The sequence below is a fragment of the Talpa occidentalis genome, unplaced genomic scaffold (assembly GCF_014898055.3).
Source record: "Talpa occidentalis isolate TD23 unplaced genomic scaffold, MPIMG_talOcc4v2.1 talOcc4.13, whole genome shotgun sequence".
In the NCBI taxonomy this organism is placed as follows: domain Eukaryota; kingdom Metazoa; phylum Chordata; class Mammalia; order Eulipotyphla; family Talpidae; genus Talpa; species Talpa occidentalis.
The window spans coordinates 24,933,592-24,953,757 of NW_023601322.1; the positions used below are offsets into that span (position 1 = coordinate 24,933,592).

The following is a 20,166-nucleotide window of genomic DNA, read 5'->3' on the forward strand; positions in this document are numbered from 1 at the left end:
TACTGACTCTGACAAATTTTGAACTCAGGATGTGCAGACTAACTTGAATCAAAATATATTCGTCCTCTCATCTTCAAATATGGAGAACAAGGCTCCCACACTTTAAAATGTGTCCAACATAGTCTATCTCTCATCGAGGATTTTGACAATGTTAAAATAATGGAAAATAAAAAATAAAATGAACAAAACAAAAGATCACAAATTAAAAAAAATAACACTTTCAAAGAATAAATTGAATGTGATAAATAGGACTCTCCTACAGTTGTTAATGTTGCACAACAGCTATCAAGTGGGTTTTAACTGTGTATTTTACATTGATGTTTAAACTCTGGGGATCATATACTATGAATTGGCTCAGCCAAGGTCCATTCCTGTTACAGCTTGGTGATTTAGAAAATACTTTTTATATATATATATATATATATGTATATATATGCATATGTATATAAATATGTATCTATGTAATCTATGTGTATATATATTTCACACAGCAGCAAACTTCTAATGAACACATATCTGAGACTGCCAAGAACATCGTGTAGATATGATAACACCTAATTACTTAATAATTAGTCACTCTGCATCTTAGATCACGGTTATCAGTTGCTTCTTTATTATGCATATTAAGAAACTGAGAGGCAAAGATGCACCAGGATTGTAACTGTGCTTTCAAGCTTTGGGCAGTTCTATCTATAACTCATTTCAGGCTGAATCTCCAAGGTCTTTTACACGCTTAAGTTTATTCATAATTCTATAAGAGTTAAGAAGGAGGTACAATGTTTATGATCATAATTCAGGTTTAAAATGATAATAATGACCTTTGGAGTTAAAGAAAAAGTAACTCTGGTAGAAGATGATTAGTGAATGCAGAGGTTGCCCTCTCTCTCAGCATTGCTCACCTCTCCATTTCAATCTACTTGTGTAACTGGGAAGTCAGCTTCCTCCTCTTGTACTCAGCTTTGCATATGGGACTTCTCATGTTCCCAGCGGGTATATATTGCACTGCCGTAGGACCAAAATGGTTTAAGTTTAATTGTCTAGATACATTGCTCTAGGACTAACCTCACTATTGTTCTCACTGTAATCTACCACATTATTATTGCCAGATTTTTCCTATTAGCTTTAAACTGTTCTTTTACAGAGTAGTTTGCCACCAAATTGTAACCAATAAAAATCCTAAATGCCTAAAGGTTATTTTAAACACAGTGTGAGCAATGCTAGTTTCATTTCACCATTTATTTTGTTGAGTCATTATCGGAATGCATTGTGTGAACTTATCGTATGCATTTTTTATGCTACTGGAATGGCAGTGTATTTTTAACGATCCCGATTTAATATGACTGTCCTTAAAAAAAATCATTAAATCCAGAGTTTAACAAGGACTGTGCAAACTTCACCTATCATCTCTTTTGTGTCAAATATTGTTGAGTTATAACTTTGGTAACTTAATATATTTGGAAATCTTCACTCCCATTTCTTTTAGAGCTATAACACATACTAAAGGATACTATAAAAGAACATTTTCTTTGCTGTAAGTGTTCTCTGCACCATATTCTCTAGTCATCAGATAACCAAAGAGCTCAGGTATAGAATAACCTTCTTTATAAATGTCAAAAAAAAAAATAGGCACATGGTACACATTTTAAGAAAACTTTAAGTCATCGAAAATCTCATTCCAAACTATTGTAAAAACCAAAGTGATATTCTTACTTATACTATTTCTCATATACTCTAGCCTGTGATCATGCCCTTCTAGCTAAAATCTTATAAGGTTTTATAAACCAAATGAAAATGAACTGAGTCAAAGAGGATTATTTTTTAATTCTATTATTTTTGTATTGTGGTAACATTGGTTGTATAACACTAGATATGATGCGTAGATATAGATTCATAGCTCTTCTGTTATATGTAAGCTCACCACAGTCATTACCCAAGCATCCATAATCCTCAACCATAGTTCATTGGAACCCTTCCCCATATTACTCTCTACCTACCCCCACATCCCACTCTGGTAGCTTCAATTTTCTAATCAGATTTGTAGGGGTTTTTTTTTGGTTTGGTTTTATCTGACCCTTTGTTTTGTTTCTTTATTGCACATATGAGTAAAACCATCTGGTATTTGTCTTTCTCCTTCTGGTTCATTTCACTTAGCATTATCCCCTCCAGTTCTGTTCATGTTGTTTCAAATGGCAAGAATTCAACTTTTTTTTTTTTTTTACAGCAAAGTAGTATTCCATGGTGTATATATACTATATCTTCTTAATCTACTCATCTATTTTTGATACTTATGTTGTTTCTATAACTTAGCTGTTGTAAAAAGTATTGGAATGAACATAGGAATGCAGTAAATAATTGTTGTTTTTTGTCTTTTTGATATGACCATTTTCACAGGTGTACAGGTGTGAGATGGTATACTCAATTGTAATTTTGAATTATAGTTTCAGGGTGGAACTTTTTTTAAAGATTTATTTATTTATACAAGAACCAGGGTATAGGCCAGATGCACGGGAGGGTGAGATGATTCACCAGAGACAGAGCGGGGAATGGAACAGGCAGACTGATGAAATACACTGCTGAGGGGAGCAGCGGGCGAGACAGGAGAGGTCTGCCGCGCCATGTGGGACTCTCATCAGCCGGCCGGGATTGAACCCGCACTGCAGAGGCTGTGGACAGCTTCACAGTGCGGCGCTCAACTGCCTGCACCACGAGGGAGGTCCCTCAGGATGAGAACTTTTAATGGAAAAAGAAAAACAAAAAAAAAAAATTAGAACTTGGATAAGAAAATATGTGATTGAATGTTTATCAGCTACATAAATATGTTGTATGAAACACAAATTCACTTTTCTAGGAGATAAAGATGAGAAATAGAAGGATGTGTGACTTTACTTAGGTTTTACCCAGGCTTCCCAGCAAGTAAACTGGTTTGATATTTTGTGACAAGGTCCCAATTTAGTTATTATCATGTAGACAAGGTATGTGTTGTGGAAAGGAAACCAAGGGGTTGTCAGGCTATTCATTTATCCAGTCACATTTCCAACCTTTGACTCAAAGAAATTTTTATTGAGTATTTATTATGTACCATGCTCCATAAATAGCTTTAAGCTATACCAGTAAAAAGACAGATGGACTTTTTCCACAGGTAACATAGTTTTTCAAAGTGAATTTTCCACTTGATGGTTAATGTTATCCGACAGAAACATGTCAAGGTTACAATAATTTTTCCACTCACAACATTATTGCATATCATAGCGAGAGTTGTGAAACTAGAATCTCTTAGGTTTTGATTCTCAAATTTTGATGCATTCTGAGAAAATCAAAAACCAATTCAGGGCTGCAAACCAGAATGGGATGAGTAAGGAATGGATGGTACACAGGAAGGCAGCACTTTTCCATGGTGATTCTGATGAACTGTATGAGACATGCTATTCTATTTAGGGGAGCTAGTGAGGGCTAGGTAGACATATGTACAGAGCAAATATCTGCCACCCAAAAAATATGTCTAAGGCAACAGTTTGATTTCATGGAAGGTGCTCTAAAGGCTGGGTGGAAGTTGCCTTTGAAAAAAAAATTACATGTAATTTTATCACTAAAACAGTAGCTCCCTTTCTGTATCCTGAGAAGACCTAATCTCTTTACCTTTTTTCAATGGAGATGGCACACTTGAATCTGCATGGCTATATTATGGTATCTTCCTTGGTAAATTCCCAAACTGAACTTCTTTTTTTCCTATAGCCACTCTTGTCTTAGCTAAGCTATTTAAGATGGCATCTGAAGGTATGTGGTGAGATAGTCATGCTGGGTCTCTTCTATGTATATAAGAGCTATGCCCATTATTATTAAGCTTCTTTTTGACATTTTCTATTACCAACCTCTCCGATACTTGTTTGGTTATTTGCCAGACTTGAAGGAACAAGAGGGATATGTATCCTGATATATATTTCTCTTAGCTATACTGGTTACAGAGCCTGAACTGGCCTCGATAGTACAGGAAGAGGAGTGAATTTGAAGGGTGATAAGATGGGATTCAAGGTAGGCAGCATGCTAAGGCTACTAGTTTGATCAGGGTATAGTTCTAGGTACAGAGAGAGTGGGTAAAGGGGTAAAGAAACTGAGAAGCTTTTGCTGTCATTTCTTTAAAAAAAAAAAAGTAGACGCTGTCTGTCTGTAGGAAGAAGTTATTAAACCTCCCTGTGCTTACCAATTCCTCTTTCCTGACTGTGATAAGGAAACTGAAGTGGATTGGGTATACTGAAGGTGCACTTGGCTGATATAATTTATGTGAGAAAAAAATACTGAAAAGATGGGGCTTCAGCTGATCACTCACCACTTCTACATCTTCACCATGTCAGAAATAACCATCAAGTATTGTTAGAGTTTGAACTCTGACAATGGTAAGAGAGATATTTAGTGAGGTATGTTAGCAAAAATTCACTTGACTTTTGGGTCTTAGATCTAGTTTTAATCCACTAGATAACTCTGTGGTTTGAGGCAAAAAAAAAACAAAAAACAAAAAACAAACAAAAAACAAAAACTTAATCTTACTAAGTTTCAGTCTCTTCATTAAAAAAAATAACTATGATAATTTCCATTTCACATGGTTACTTAGATTCTTAAAAGAATTTTCTAAAGTGCTTGAGACAAAGTAAATGTTAACTGTCATTAAGCCTCTCTCTTTTCCAATAACAATAAAGTGCACCCTTAAATCAGTGTTAAGCAAAAATTAATCCAATAAATTATCAGTGAATTGAATGATTATGCTAACTTTTTGCTTTCATGTATTTTTACCAGCAAATATACTCACACTTTTTCTTGGCTGATATGTAGTAGAAACATGTAATCCAGCCACCTTGAAAATGACTGTCTTTTGATGATAGTTGGAAGGAAGTGTCCTCTAGCAGAGTAAGTACCATCAGTTTGTAAATCATCAAAGAATGGAGCAGGATAAAATATTTGATAGGATTTTCATGGCATTATCATATAGATTACAGCATAAAGAAGAGTATGAATATTTCTGAAGAAGAGCTTCAGGATTTACATAATGAATTAAAGTAAAAAGGCAGATTTAGGTCTGAATCCTTTAACCAACACTCATCCATTAGCAGAGCCAATGGGTTTTCCTTGAGTTTCACCTGCATTGAAGGCATCTGTTGTGTCTTATCAGTGGTGTTAAGGGTGAAAGAGTATCTAAAAATCTAGAAATAACGCAATGTTGTTAACCTTTAGAAGGGCAGATGCATTGAATTATGCAATGACTCATCTCTAAATACCATAAACCTCTGATATTTCAGGTAAACTGTATAGGCTGCCCACTGCCCAGATTGTGGAATTAAAAAAAAAAAAAGAGTCATGACAACACTAAACACTTTCTTTTAATAATACCTCCCTTCCAGAAACCCATGAAATGGTCTTTTGAATCCATCCCAATTCCAGATGTAGTATTCAAAAAACAAAAACAAACACACACACACACACACACAGAAAAAACTGAGCTATATCTTTTCTGATCCTTCAATCTTATTAATATTTACTTGACTTATAAGCTGCCTCTAACTATAGGTTAGGTAACACATAGGTTTTATGTTGATCAATAATTGAAGTTATTGGTGCATGTGGATGTCACCTTAAGGGGAAATTATTTGTATTTATATATGTAGATCATGCTGGGTGGCTAATGCAGGGACTTCTAACTGGAGGGAACTACACTATCCCAGATCATTTAGAGATATGTGTACCACTGTACACAGTCCCTAATAATACACAGTCACTTCATAATACCTTTATAATACACAGTAACCTTCTCCACCAATATGCAAAGCTAGCCCTGGATTTGAGATAGGATGGAGCACACAAATCCCTGCTTTTTTAAAATGAAGCAGGTGTACAGGACCAGTCTCTTCATTGCTGAGATGTTTTCTTTAGTAAAGTGATTGTTCCACCATGAGAACCGGGGTGAACTTACAGCCAGGAAGGACCAGACTGCGTATCAAGACACAAGTAATACTTATGCCTGAGGTCCAGAGAGGGGTGGTTTCTTCAAAAATGGTTACACTCAGCTTGAAGAAGAAACCAGAAGCAGAAATTAGCTTTCCTCAAAAGTACATTTATGGTTATCTCAGAAGTACAAATAATAAGAAGGTCTCTCAACATATGAAAAAAAGTATGGACCTTGGAAAAAAATGTAAAGGAAAGAGAACAATAAGAAACCTTCAGGTAGAAACTGATGGGGCTGGCTTCTGGACACTTTTGTTCTTCATTCAGGGTGTGGTTGCCAAGTCACAGGGGTAAAGCTAGATATCTCTTTCACTTCTACAAATCATTCCCATTGTGATCTGATTTTAACAGTCAGTGTCTAAATGAAAATGTAATATTCTCCTTACATGGAGCTTACCAAGCAGATATATGATTTTTCATATTTGGTTGTATGCAATTGTAATATATCGGTAAGAAACACACTAAGCATCCAATGCACAAATAAATCTACAGATTATAAATTTAACATTGGGACATCTCTAATAGGCATATTGAAATTTGCCTTTAAATATGGGAGACAGGGCCTCCCTGGTGGTGCAAGGGGTTAAGCATCATACCATGAAGCAATATGCAGCCTCTGCAGCACAAGTTCGATCCCTGGCCGGCCAGCGAGGAACCCACATGGCACAGCAGACCTCTCCTGACTCACCTGCTGCTCCCCTCAGCAGTGTACTTCGGTCTGTCTGCCTGTTCTGTTCCCCACTGTCTCTGGTGAATCCTCTCAGCCCCCAAATCTCTAGCCTGTAACCTAGCTCTTTTATGCATAAATAAATACATCTTAAAAATCTTTTGGTAGACTGATGAAATACACTGCTGAGGGGAGCAGCGGGCAAGACAGGAGAGGTCTGCCGCACCATGTGGGACTCTCATTGGCCGGCCGGGATTGAACCTGCGCAGAGGGGGTGGACAGAGGCTGTGGACAGCTTCACAGTGCGGTGCTCAACGGCCTGCGCCGCCAGGGAGGCCCCCAAAGTGTTTGTTTTTTTTTTTAAATAGCGTTTGTTCGATATATTTACTGTGAAGAGCAAACATTTAATAGATTTTTGTTGTGAGAAACAAGTATTTAACATGTAATTGTTCAGAAAGTTTCCAGAAGGCAGAAGAACTTTCATTTAAATACTGCCTCTGGCATCAAAATTGATCAATGAATTCTAGTCCATGAATAGAACCAATTGTGGTTCCTGATTTAATTTTTAATTAGCTCAGTAAATGGATGCATAACTGAGTTCTATTCTTTCATAAATATTTATTGAACAATACCTATTATATTCTGGCTCTTTGTAAGAAACTACTTATAAAAATGAAAGTTGTAGTGAACACATTCAATTTCTTTTTAAAATCAGTGGCCATCATACCCTGGCTCTTCTTGAAAGGCTCCAGATAGACTTTTATTTATTTATTTTTAAGATTTATTTATTTATTTATACAAGCACTGGGTGCAGTCAGAAGCGCGGGAGGGTGAGAGAATTCAGCAGAGTCAGAGCGGGGAGCAGAGCAGGCAGACTGATGAAGTACACTGCTGAGGGGAGCAGCAGGTGACAGGAGAGGTCTGCGCACCATGTGGGACCCTCGTCCGGTGGCCGGGAACCAAACCAGCACTGCAGAGGCTACGGGCAGCTTCGCAACCCAGTGCTCAACCGCTGAGCCATAGGGTAGGCCCTCCAGATAGACTTTTAGTCTTCATCTCTGTTATTTGAGGACCTCTCTTAACTGATGTTAATCAATTCAAAGTTGACTCACCTACTCTCCAACATACATGCTCAATCTAACCATCATGGAGTCTTTGCATTTCTTAAACGCCCGTGTTTACCTCTGTTGCCATATCATTGATCACAAAGAAGCACTATGATGCATTGGACAGTACTAACTTTGAGGTAAGATGGATAAATTCCAAGTTGTGTTACAAGTTTTATAACTTTGGTTGATGCATATTGACTTTTAGGGTTGTGATGAAAAACAGAGATAAGATAGAACATATCTAGCATACAATCTGGACAAAAGTCAACCTAGTAAAAGCAAATCAATTTATGAGGACAGAAAGTAGAAATCAGGTCCTATTCAGATAAATTAAGCTTGTGGCTACTTAAGCTAACAGAAAGGACTATACACAGTCTCTCCTTTTTTTTCCTCACACCAGTTTCTTCCCAACCCCACTCAAATTCCAAATCTTCTGAATCCAACCATGTGCATTGTCATGCTTATATTATTGACTATAATATATAAGCCAGGGCTCAGAACATCATAATAGCTTCATCATAGGTTTTTTAAATGTGAATATTGACAAGAAAGATGATTCAAGTGACATACTTTGTTTCTGAAAATTAAAGGTTGTCAAATTGGAAAGAAAAGGAAAAAAGCAGGAAAAAAAGAAAAGTCTCATTTTGAGACCTTGATAAACTTAATTCCATTTATCTAGCTTCTAGTATTTGTCATATTTCTTCATTTCCTGCTGCTTTGTTCAGACCTTTGGTTTCTTGAATAAAGTAGGAAGACTATGGTTTGATCAATTGTAGCAAGGCAGAATGGAGTCCTAAGGTAATTTTCAAGTAAGTTGAAGCAAGAAATAAAAAGCAAACCTCTCTAAACTAAAGAATATATGCTCTAAATAAAGCATTTTTGGGTCTAAAGGCTCTGGGTGATGCCCCCAATTCCCAGCTAGACTGTATGTAGGGACCTGTCCTGAGCACAAGAATTCTAAAGAAGAAAATGAGACTGCGTAACTCCTGACCTCTACCACATCTCCTTCCCTTTTAAAGATGGGCCTGAGGCTCCTCAAATAGACTGTGGCCCAGATGAGAAAGAACAATCAATGTCCCAGCTACAGGAGGTTTCTCTGGGGTTAATCTTACTAGTTATTGAAAGCCACACGGGACAATTGCTATTCACTCTTTTCTTAAGGGAGAGAAGACCCCGTATCTTACCATTGTCTTGGATAAAAACTGTGGTCAGTCACAGTACCATTTCACTGCCATCTAACTTCAGGGACACAAAAAGAACCAAGCAGGCAGGCAACAAAAATGTAGGGCAATCAAGGTCTCATTGTTGGAACATTTTGTGGTAAAATGATGGTAGGTCATGTCATCCAGATTTCTTGCTGCCTTACTGTCATTCTAGTCTTTTACATTCATTTTTTAGCTTTTAATAAAAACTGAAAACATGCAAGTTTATAAATTGTTTAAATTGTTCATCTGTAATCCAGATTTATGTACAGATAGGATCTAATTCATTGCCATGAAGGGATGATAACATCAATGTATTGTGCACTACAGACTTTATTGTCTTTTATTTTCTTGCATTTGGAATATGTATGTATATACATATATATAAAACAGATATGTCTATAAAAAAGAGGACAGACTCATGTCTGTGATGTGATTGGGGTATTTCATATGATCATAATTCCAACTGCATCCTTTGAGAGTGTAGAGCATTGTCCCACTCAGCCAGGGAATTTGGCTGTGAAGTCAAAGACAGGAATATTTAATTACTATCAGTAAACAGAAACCCAGTGAAGAGTATTTGTGTCAGTTAGATGCCAATGAAACTAAGCCTTTCTGAGATGGAGAGGATCGATTTAATTTTTTCCCCTTCTCCGGATTTTGCTATGACAGAATGACATACTCTTCATTCAGTCACTCAAGCAAAAGAATGACTGATGATCCAATGAAGGTCAAATAGTTTTCCAAGCAGATGACGCTGTTTCAGACAGACTTAACCCTCTTCAACAAAATGGCTGCACCAAAAGATTGCCTCTGAAGATGCTATTGTGCTATCAGTGACACCCCCACCCAACTTCTTCTGTTCCTAAAATGCAAACAAAGAGAACTTTCCAGTGGGTGGTTTTACTTTCTCCCGAGGTTCTGCCTTCTCCTTTGTGTGCATTTGAAATATCTTGTGACTTTCATTCTACTTTGTTGGCTTTTTCCTGGTCTCGTACCATTGTTGAGTTCTGGTTTTATTTCTCATCAATGTCAGTGTGCCCCAGGGAATTAGTTTTTCTCTTTCCCTGAATGAACAAATGTTTTCCCTAAATGAAATCTGGAAATATATGGCCTTTCTAACAAAGTCGTAAGGGAGAACTCTCCAGGAGGTGGGAACATTTACATAAAACAAAATCTCAAAGGGACTAGTGAGTCCTTCAGTTTGGAGCTCTATTAGCAGGCCAGAAGAGATTCTTGCCTCTGATCTCTTTTTCATTAGACTGCACGTTTATCAATATAGCTTCACATTCTTGAGAGCTACACCATAAGCAGAATGTCAGGCAGGATTTTTCCAAATATCATATAGGGTGCAAAGGCCAACAGGCAGTTGAGGATAGTAGAACAGATGAGGATAGCAGAGCTTGGTATTTTGGGGTATTTAATCCTAGACATTATTAACTGAAGTTAGTGGGCTCTTTTATTTTTGTTGTCTTAGAAAATCAGTGCCAGCCACAGCTGTCTGCCTCAGCACAAAGTCCACTCGTCCATTTGGCCTCTAGGACTCTCTCTAGCCTTAAATTCCACTGCCAGGCTCTTGGAAGTTATGTCTTCTATTTTTACCCTCCTGTTTCCTGATTTTTCAACTTTGAAAAATGTGAAGAATTAATGTATTCTTATAAAATGTCAAGGCAAAGCCTAACAATGTGTAATAGTGTGTTTTGTATTTAGCCAAAAATCTTGGCACAGACATTAACTCATTTAAGTCTTTCCTCTCTCTTATATGAAATAGAACCAGTGTTCTAATTCATTGATGAAGCATAAGAAGTCCTGAGTGGTTGTATTATTTGTACAGCTTCACCTTATAAGTCACTGATAAAAAACAACATGTATAGAACTTCTAAACTCCTTGAATGGACATTCCTCTCTGTTTTCAAGTCTAGACCATATTAATGACTGAAGAAATGACTTCTTCATATAAATTGCTTATTATTTTTATTATATCCAACACTGAGTTGAGGAATATGGCCCCTATGGAGACAGAAAGACACTCAAGAAGAGAACAGGAGGTGTGCTGGACAAAAGCTGCTGATGGCAGAGATTCTGAAATTAGTATACAATAATTCTACCACTTAAAAAAAAATTAGGACAGCATTTAGTAACTGAGCTTTCCAAATAAAAATCTCAATTTCTCTATTAAGTTGGATTGGAATGATTAAATACCAATATTTAAAATACCATCTTGGAGCGAAGGAAATACTGACCTGGAAAGGTGATTGCAGGGGCAGGATGGTCACAGGGCGGGTTCTTTATGATTCGGCAGACCAGACCAGTAAAGGAGGAATCCTGGAGCCCTTGGTGGCTTTCTCAGGCTTTGAGCTTTACATGTATTGCAGCAATCAGCTACATGGTAGGCAGGGCTCCTAGCCCCTGGCAAATCCTTACTCTGGGCTTCTATCTCCTCTTCTCTCTCCTGCCTCTGCTTCTATTTCTCTTGGTGACTATTTCAATACCCCTCCCATGACCCACAGAAGTAAACAAGACAGCTTATAACAATGTAACAACTGCAGGTGCCCCATCCGAAGAGCAATTCTAATGGTGGGAGGGCAGAAAAGCCTGAAAACTATTTACCCTACAGTGATTGTGCTAGTGGATTGAGTTTTGGTGAATGCGCTCATGTGGCAATTAACCTGCAGTGCCCACTGCCTCTCCGGTGGCCACAAATTCTGGGTCAGTGGTCTTATATTTTTTCAGGTGGCTCTGACATAAAAGGAAAAATACAATTGTGAGGATTAGTTCCACCTGTGCAATTTTCTTGCCATGTAACTTAATCACCCTGAGTTTGTTTTCATATTTGTAAAATAAGGAAAAGAAACCTTGTGGATAAGTGGAATTACCACACACAGGATTTAAAGTTTAATAAATACATACTAGCATAATATCATTATTTTCTCTCTGCATTCTCCCTTTTTCTACAAATACAAATTAGGTGAAGTCACTAAGAAATAGTGACACCATTAGTACTAAGGAACCGCCTTTTTCTAGACATTCCTTTGGAAATATGCTAAAATCTGGAATCTTCTACCTATAGACGGATATCATGGGTTATTCAGTTAATTAGTTACCCATCCCACTGAGGCATGATGCAAAATAGCTGAGCATGTGATGGCCAGTACAATTCTGAGTGATGTGTTGAGTCAGGGAGGAAATGTTATGTATTTTGATCCAGGTGAAATCAGTCTAAATCTTTGCTTTAAAAAAAAAAAACAGCCTGAAATGGGATCTTGTCAGAAATGCTACATGGTATAGGATCCAAACAGGGACTAAAAAGAAAAAAAAAAAAAAACCTGACTTTTAGATAGTATAAAATACTTGAGACTCATGCATATGAGAATTCTGAGTTTGTCCCCACTTCAGTACCTACAGTAAACATCTATTACTTCATTTTGCTTTGTTTTCCTACATCTTCCCTTTCTTTTGGAAATTGCCGCCTGTTAAATTGAAAATGGAGGCCCCAGAGCGTGGGCTGGGGAGCAAGACTTGCACTCCCCCACTGCAGGCTAAGTAGCAAGAGCTCTTGGAAAAGAGCACCCAGGCCAGAAATTGCTGCCTGTGGGCAGCACTGTCCCCAGGTGCCAGCCGGTTTGGGTGTGAAGCCTGAGAGGGAGTTTCCCCTGGTGTCTAGAGTGCTGCCTTTGAGCCGCAAACAGGTTGGTTCTGCAGCCTCCAGGACAGCTACCCAAACGACCAGTACTGTCAGGGCTTGATGGCTGGCCAGGCGCAAGCCTTTTTATATTTGGTCCCTGGATCATAGAATGCACTGAAGAGGTACAAGAGTGTTCATCATCTCATTAGTTAATTACTTGGTGCCGGATGGATTAATTGGTCCAAAAATGGTCCAATCAGGCAGGTATCAAGTATGGTGGGGGACCCAGAAAGAGGATATAAGGCAGGGCAGGAGCCAGCTTGGGAAGCCCAGTGTAGGGTAAATGGAAGAAATGATGTTTTTTCTGCCCTCCCGCCATTAGCATCTGTGATCAACACCTGTGGCCTTACACGCATGCCTGTGGCGGTACCTGGAGCAGGTGTGGGCGTGCATGAGTGGACACACCTGAGCCTGGAGGCAGAGCATATAAGGGCGGTAGCAGAGGGTGTGTAAGGCCAGAGGATTGTGCAACAGAGAGCAGTAGAGACCAGCCGAAAGACTGGGAGAGAACGCCAGAAAGTCCAGAAAGAGTGAAGATTCCCCAAGGAGTGGAAGGCCTGCCAGTCTCCTGGCCCCCAGGCCTCCCTGCCTGCCCTGCACCTGGTTGCCTTACTACGAATGGTGTAGAAAGGTCATTAAAAGCCTGAAAAGCCACCGAGGGCTCTAGGACTCTCCTTTATCCTGCCTGGATCATAGAAAACCTGCTCCGTGCCTTGCTGACACTACACCCAGACACCCTCCAAGGAAAGAAGAAAGAAGCCAAAACTCCTTCATAAACACCAGGTAGCTCCACTGCCACTGCCTGTAAGGAGCACCAAAGGCCCTCCGTGCCTGGCATCTCAAAGAGCTGTTGTTGGCTCAGGCCAATGACTCAGAGCTGTATCTGATCGTCCAGCACCAGCTTCCGGTGATGCTCCCTGGTCCATCCTGACCTTCAGGCTATGGCTGTGGGCTGCTGTGGTTGCCACCTGCTGTGGTGAGTTGGATCCTGGCCCTCTACTTGTGGGTGTCCCATGGTGCCATTTTGAGTGAGCAACCTTTTGTTTGAGACTTCTAGACACCTTGGACGCTAACTAGAGTGAGCTCCTCAGCCATTTGTAGCCTTAGACGCTCTTTGTTAGCCTTGTTTGTTAAATAAACCCCATTGGTATTGTTCCCTGTGCCTGAATGGTCTTAGAGTTGTGCATGTGGGTGAAAACCCACAGTGAACCTGTCTTCAGTTGGGCACTGTCTTTTGACCTGCTGTAGTACCCCTATAGCCCTGTTTTAAGTGACTACCAGTGAAACAGTATGAAGACATGCTATATGCAGTTTATAATACACACAGTACCCTGCATGATTATGTAGGTGGTAACCCTGGTAAAATATGACCCTCCCCTTGACCACAATTCCTTGACCCAGGAATTTATACATGATCTGAGAATTAAGAGAGACCAAGATACCATTTTTCTCTACTTGCTAAGACCCATAGTTTGACATTGTTCTTCCCTTCCTGGTATTTGGATATCCCATACCTGCCGAGATTCTCTGAGACACCCTCCTATCTTTCTGATAGACTATCTGTTGCTACAAAATGTAGCAAGATTCAGTAATTCAACTAGAGTCAGACAATGTAGATCACTGACTGAGAAAACCACTCTCAGCTCACAAGTGCATCCTCACACACATACCAGACTTGCGGAGTAGATCTATTACCTGTTCATTTTTTTTTCAAGACCCAGATCTACTGACTGAGGCAGAAGAATATGGGTTTTCACTTCCCAAATCCTGATCCCAACATTAACTGTCAAAAGAATTTCAGCACCTCAGTTTCTCACTTCAACATTGAGAGGATTAAAGGGGTTGAACATAGCCTAGTAAGCATTTTATCGAGCCAGTTATTATTACCTTGTGAAGTCATCTGGAATTTCTCCCATAAATTCTCTAAACCTCTACTTAATAAGATTACTTTTTTCTTTCCTGCTGCCACTCTCCTGAACTCTCCTCCATTAGATCTCCTATTACATTGCTTTATAATTATTTAGTTATGTATCCATTTCCTTTTCATACCTGCTTCAGGGACTAATTCCACTTTTACCTTAATACCCAGCTAGAACAATGCCAAATGATAAGGCCCAATAAATACATTTGAAAATAATTAATAATATTACTAAAAAAAAAAGCTGTTCAAAATTGTCTTGTTTGTAATTGTGAAATTTTCCTCTCCCATTTATTGAAACATTTTTCCATTTATTCATTCACAATTTGGTAAATATGTGGGTAGAAAATACTGTGTGGTATGTTCTGAGCAAATATAAAATGAATAACAATCTCTCCTCTAAAGCAGTTTGCAATCCAAAGGGGATAAAACAGGTACCCAAATTGCTGTAATATAAAGTGGAAGGTGATGGGTTTTATAATAGAGGCACTAGGAAATTGCCATAAGATCTGGAAGATGTAGTGATCATTTCAGGCTGCAAAGCTTGAAAAAGACTTCAAGGAGGAAGTGTATGTGTAGTTGTTCTTAGAAAAATGAGTATGTTTTCAATAGACTGAGAAAGTATTTTCCCAAAGGAGAAAGGTCTGCAGGTTAATGAATTTCTGCTAAGTATGACTGTTCCTGACACTTTTGTCTGTCAAATGGACTTTGAGGAATGCAACCACAGTCTTTGACTTGGGTTTGATAAAGAAAGAGGTCATGCCAAAAGATCTGTGATTGCTTAGGCTTTTATTCTTCCAATGAGTCACTTTAGCACTGCCTAAATCTGTCTGAATATTGAATGATTGGTCTGTTTTAGTTTCACTTGAAGCAGAAATTAATGTTGCAAAAAATAATTCTGCTATCCATTATGATAAAGGCTAATGGAACTGACAATCTCTGAGTTGTTTCCTCAATATTGGGTGTGGTTCTTTGCAGGAAAAATTTACTATCTGAGATTTTTTCTGTTTTGTTTTTGTTTTTGGAATATCATCCAACACAGTTAGTGAGTCTTACTATGTACTGAATTATACTAGCCATTGCTTTTATGTGGATCAAAAATACTGGCTCTAGATATAATATATGCCCAATTCTAATATGTAGTGTACAAATCCAAAGAGTGTAATTTTGTCAGTTTTGGCATATGTGTTTACCTGCTCATTTGATACCTCCATCAAGATGTAGATGATTTCCATCACCTAAGTATTGTTTCTTCCATGTATATCCCCATTTCACTTTAGAGAATGTACTCATCTGATTTATGATGGATTTACTCTGCTTAATCTAATATTTATTGGATTCCATTTATTGTGGAATCATACTGTACGCTTTCATACCTTAGTAAACTCTTATATTAGGAACTCTTTTTTATGGTTGCATATTATTCCCTGGTCTGAATAAAACACAGTTATTTTTGTAAGCTGTTTTCTGTTGTTGGGTAACTATTGATTTTCGTTTTTTGTTAGACTATAATTGCTATGTACATTCTTGTGCATTTTTTTTAGGTCATATAATTTCTTTTTGATAAATAGCTATAGTGCAATTATTGTGTCATCAAGTATGTTTAACTTCATGAGAAATTGCCAAAACTATTTCCAAAGAGTGAACAATTTCACACTTCCACCAGCAATGTTTGAGAGATCTGGATGCTCAACTTTCTTGCCAACCAACATATGGTGCTGTCAGTATTTTTAATTTTAGCCATTTTGGTGGATGTATAGTAGTGTCTCATTGGGATTTCATTTTACATTTCCCTGATAAGAAATAATGTTGAGTGCTTTTTAATGCTTTTATTATACATTTGTATGTCTTCATTTGTGAAATGCCTATTAAGATCTTTTATGCATCCTAAAAATTGGATTGTTTCCTTTTATATTGACTTTTCTAAGTTGTTTATTCTAGATAAATGTTTCGTCAACTATATGTATTACAAATATTTTTACAATATAATGTTTATCTTCTCATTTTCTTAACAATGTTTCTTAATGAGGGGATGTTTTAATTTTGATAAAGTAAAATTGATCAGCTTTTAATTATGGTTAATGCTTGCTATGTTATAAGGAATCATTACCCACCCTATAATCTCATGTTTTCTTCTAGTGTTTTATAGATTTTGCTTTAAGTTTAGGAGTAAGAATCTTCTAGAATTTTAATGTTTGCATCATGTGAAGTAGTTTTTTAGGTTCTTGCCTTTCCTTCTCTCTCTCTCTCTCTCTTCCTTCCCCCTATCCCATATAACTATGCCATAGTTCCCAAATATTTTTGGAATGTTTGTTTGTTTGTTTTTCTGCAGAATTACTTTGACACTTTAAAATCAAATTAGCAAACACTCTTCCATTAGTCTATGTGTGTTTCTCTATATAATACCACATTGCCTAGATTACTTTTCTGGAAACAATATGGGTTAAATCCTCCATATTTTTTCTTTCTTGAGATTACTTGGGTTATATAAGGTCCATTTGCATTTCTGCATAAGTTTTAGTTATAGTTTATCAATTTCTACAAAATGACCACTGCAATTTTTTTATCTGAAATTCCATTGACTCCATAGAAACATTTTGTGGTGAGCAGGCATCTTGACATTGATTTTTAGCCCATGAACATTTATTTAGATCACCTTGAATTTATCTCAGCAATGTTTTGTAGTCTCCTGTGTACAACTATTGCACAGCTTTTGTTAAAGTTAATCTATTTATATCCATGGGCTTTGGTTCTATGAAATATAGTAAATTTTATTTTTTTTAAATTTTAAGATATGCTTAGATTTGCAAGTGAATTTAATATACACATATCCCCAATTTTCAAAAGTTTGTATTACAACACTTAGCTTTTACTAAAAGCCTACATTAGTACTTTCTTAAGTGAAGGAAAAAAAAAATTCAAAAAGGATTTCACATTTACAACAATACACAAAAGGAGATAGCTTTCAGAGTTTGTTTTGCAGGAAACCATTTAAGAGAAAACGCACAACTTGAACATCAAGAGGGGCACCTCCAAGCTCCTTCCCCCAATTACCTTCAACATTAGGTCGCCATTGCTGTGAATTGTGTCTATGCTTTATCTTGATTTATTTTGCACATATATTAGCTAGATGTGTCCTAAGGTATCAGAAAAGCCTGAGGGAACTCATGAGAGTGTTACTATAGGCATTAGCTAATGGCTGGGAGTGAAGTCTTCCCAGAAATGAATGCAAAGCACTTGTGAAAGAATTTCATTGTAAGTGACACTGCTGTGTGGATATCAGAAAACTGTGACTTTAATTTTGAAAGACCAGACCACAATGGTTTAGGGCAGTTATGCAGGATGTTTTGAATGCCTACAAAAAACTGTATGATAGAAAAATACAGGAGTCTAAACAGCCAGGCATGCTGCTGTCCTTCATATCTTCCACACCGGCCACAGCAGATGATGAACTTCAACCTTCAACCTGGAGGCAGGGAGACATAGAGGAAGGTGTAGACATTAGTGAAATGCCTGCGCTGATAGAATTTGATGATAAGATCTTAAGAGATGACACTTTTCTGCTCTCTCTTAGATCCTACTATTCTGCATCTTCCCCTATCTCGGCTACCAACAACTCGGTCTAACACCATCATTGTCACCTCTCATCTTTCTAGTGTGTACACACACCGTATCCCCACTCTGGTAAGTGAAACTGCTCTCAACATCCATTATTTCTACTTTTATGGATTGTGTGTTTTGCATTTATCCTATCACTACTGCTTTTACCCTATGTTAGTGTTACTTTAGCTTTTATACATTATCTTGTATGATTCGGTTGAGTCTGGGAACACTCGAATATTTTTCCATGTAAATTAATGGTAATTGTTTCTTTGCTCTATGTCATTTCAGTTTAGAAAAACTTTCATAAGTATGTTATCCTTTTGGATAGGGTATTTTGTAACTATGCCAAATGTGTGTTTTGTGACTATGCCAATTTACTTATTAGTTCTTAGAGTTATTTTAACTGACTCCTTAACATTTTCTACATATAATATCAGTTTTCTGTGATTAAAGCACTATTTCATGTATTTCATTTTATCTTTCAAATCTTTATGCATTTTATTTATATTCCCATCTTTTTGAATGTGCTCACCTAGTAAAATATTGAATAGAAGTGGTGAGAAGTTAACTTCTTTTACCACTCTTGATCTTAAAAGGCAATCAGTCTTGCACCATTAACTATTAAATTTGCCATGGTTTTGCATAGATGCCCTTTATCAGGTAGAGGAAGTTCATTTCTATTTTAGTGTCATGATAGTTTTTTTTAATATTATAAAGAGATATTTAAGTTTTCCAGTATTTTTCTGCAACTATTGAGACTATTGAGATGACATGTTTTTTTTTTTTCTTGCTTGTTTAATGTGGTATGTAGTTTTTGAATCTTATTCAAACTAAGCATTTCTAGCATTAACTTATGTTATACATAACATAACATTATGTATAACGTTATAAATATTTCTGGATTCAACTTGATAGTTATTAATTTTTATGCAGGTTCAGCAGGGATAGTTTTGTATAATTTTGTTTCTTATAACAATGTCTGTGTTGAATCAGAGTTATGTTGACCACAAAATAAGTAAGTTGGGAAGTAGTCTCTTTTTCTGTAATTTCTTAAAAGCTTAGTTTCTTTAAATCTTCAAGTTCGCTGATCTTTTTCTTCTGTTATTTTATTAGTTTTTCAGCATTTCTATTTATAGCCACATGATATATTTTATTGTATATTATTCAATTCTTTAATTTGTTCTTCTGATATATTCATAGTTTTCTTTATATACTTGAACATTGGGTTTTATTAGATGACATCAAAACTAGTGCTATGTTCTAGGGCTAGAGAATTATGATAATGAACCAACCATAACTAACTTAGTGAACTCAGTAGTGAATCTTTCACAGGTTATTTGACAGAAAATGTTGGTAACTGGAATCATTATCACATATGGACTATAAGGATCATATGTCATTGGATTTATTGTTTGAACTTTACCATGGAAAAGCAGTATAAAAGTTTGGAAGACAAAAAAACTCATGTTTTTTTATATATACTTTTAGATGGATTTCCCTCCAAAATTAGAACAGTATCTAGTTTAGATAGTTTATTGTATAAACATTTGACATCACAATAATTTTAGCATAGCTTATCTATTTAATGGTGCTTTCTGCAGGATGACCAGAATTATACGAGGCCCAGAAATTATTTAGAGAAGTGAAAGTGGACTTCTCTGCTTTCATTATTATGTATTTCTCTTAGAGAAAAGCAGTTGTCCTTTGTCCATGAATTTAATTCCACATGCTGCATTCTAAGATTTATATCTTGCAAATGCTCCCTTCTCATTGCTATTCCTCCACATGTACAAAGGAGTAAGTAGTGTTATTTATAATATTTTCTTGCAAATTGGCTTCTTAAGGCAGAATGATCGTTCCTCAAAACAGGACCAGTATATTTAAACCTACGCATTCTGCATCTAATGTAGATTTTCAGAGTACTATGATGTTCAAGTATGTTGTACAAAATAAAGAATGTAAAGCTTTGGTGTCAAATAGGTCTGTATTCT

General features: G+C 37.0%; 1 long non-coding RNA gene across 1 annotated transcript in view; it reads left to right on the top strand.

The window, feature by feature from the left end:
• Positions 1-20,166, top strand: part of LOC129145592 (uncharacterized) — a 182,959-nt gene that overhangs the window by 17,265 nt on the left and 145,528 nt on the right. Inside the window, exon 2 of the long non-coding RNA XR_008551370.1 lies at positions 18,147-18,256. This is a non-coding gene — a long non-coding RNA (uncharacterized LOC129145592). The remainder of the gene's footprint in view (positions 1-18,146; positions 18,257-20,166) is intronic.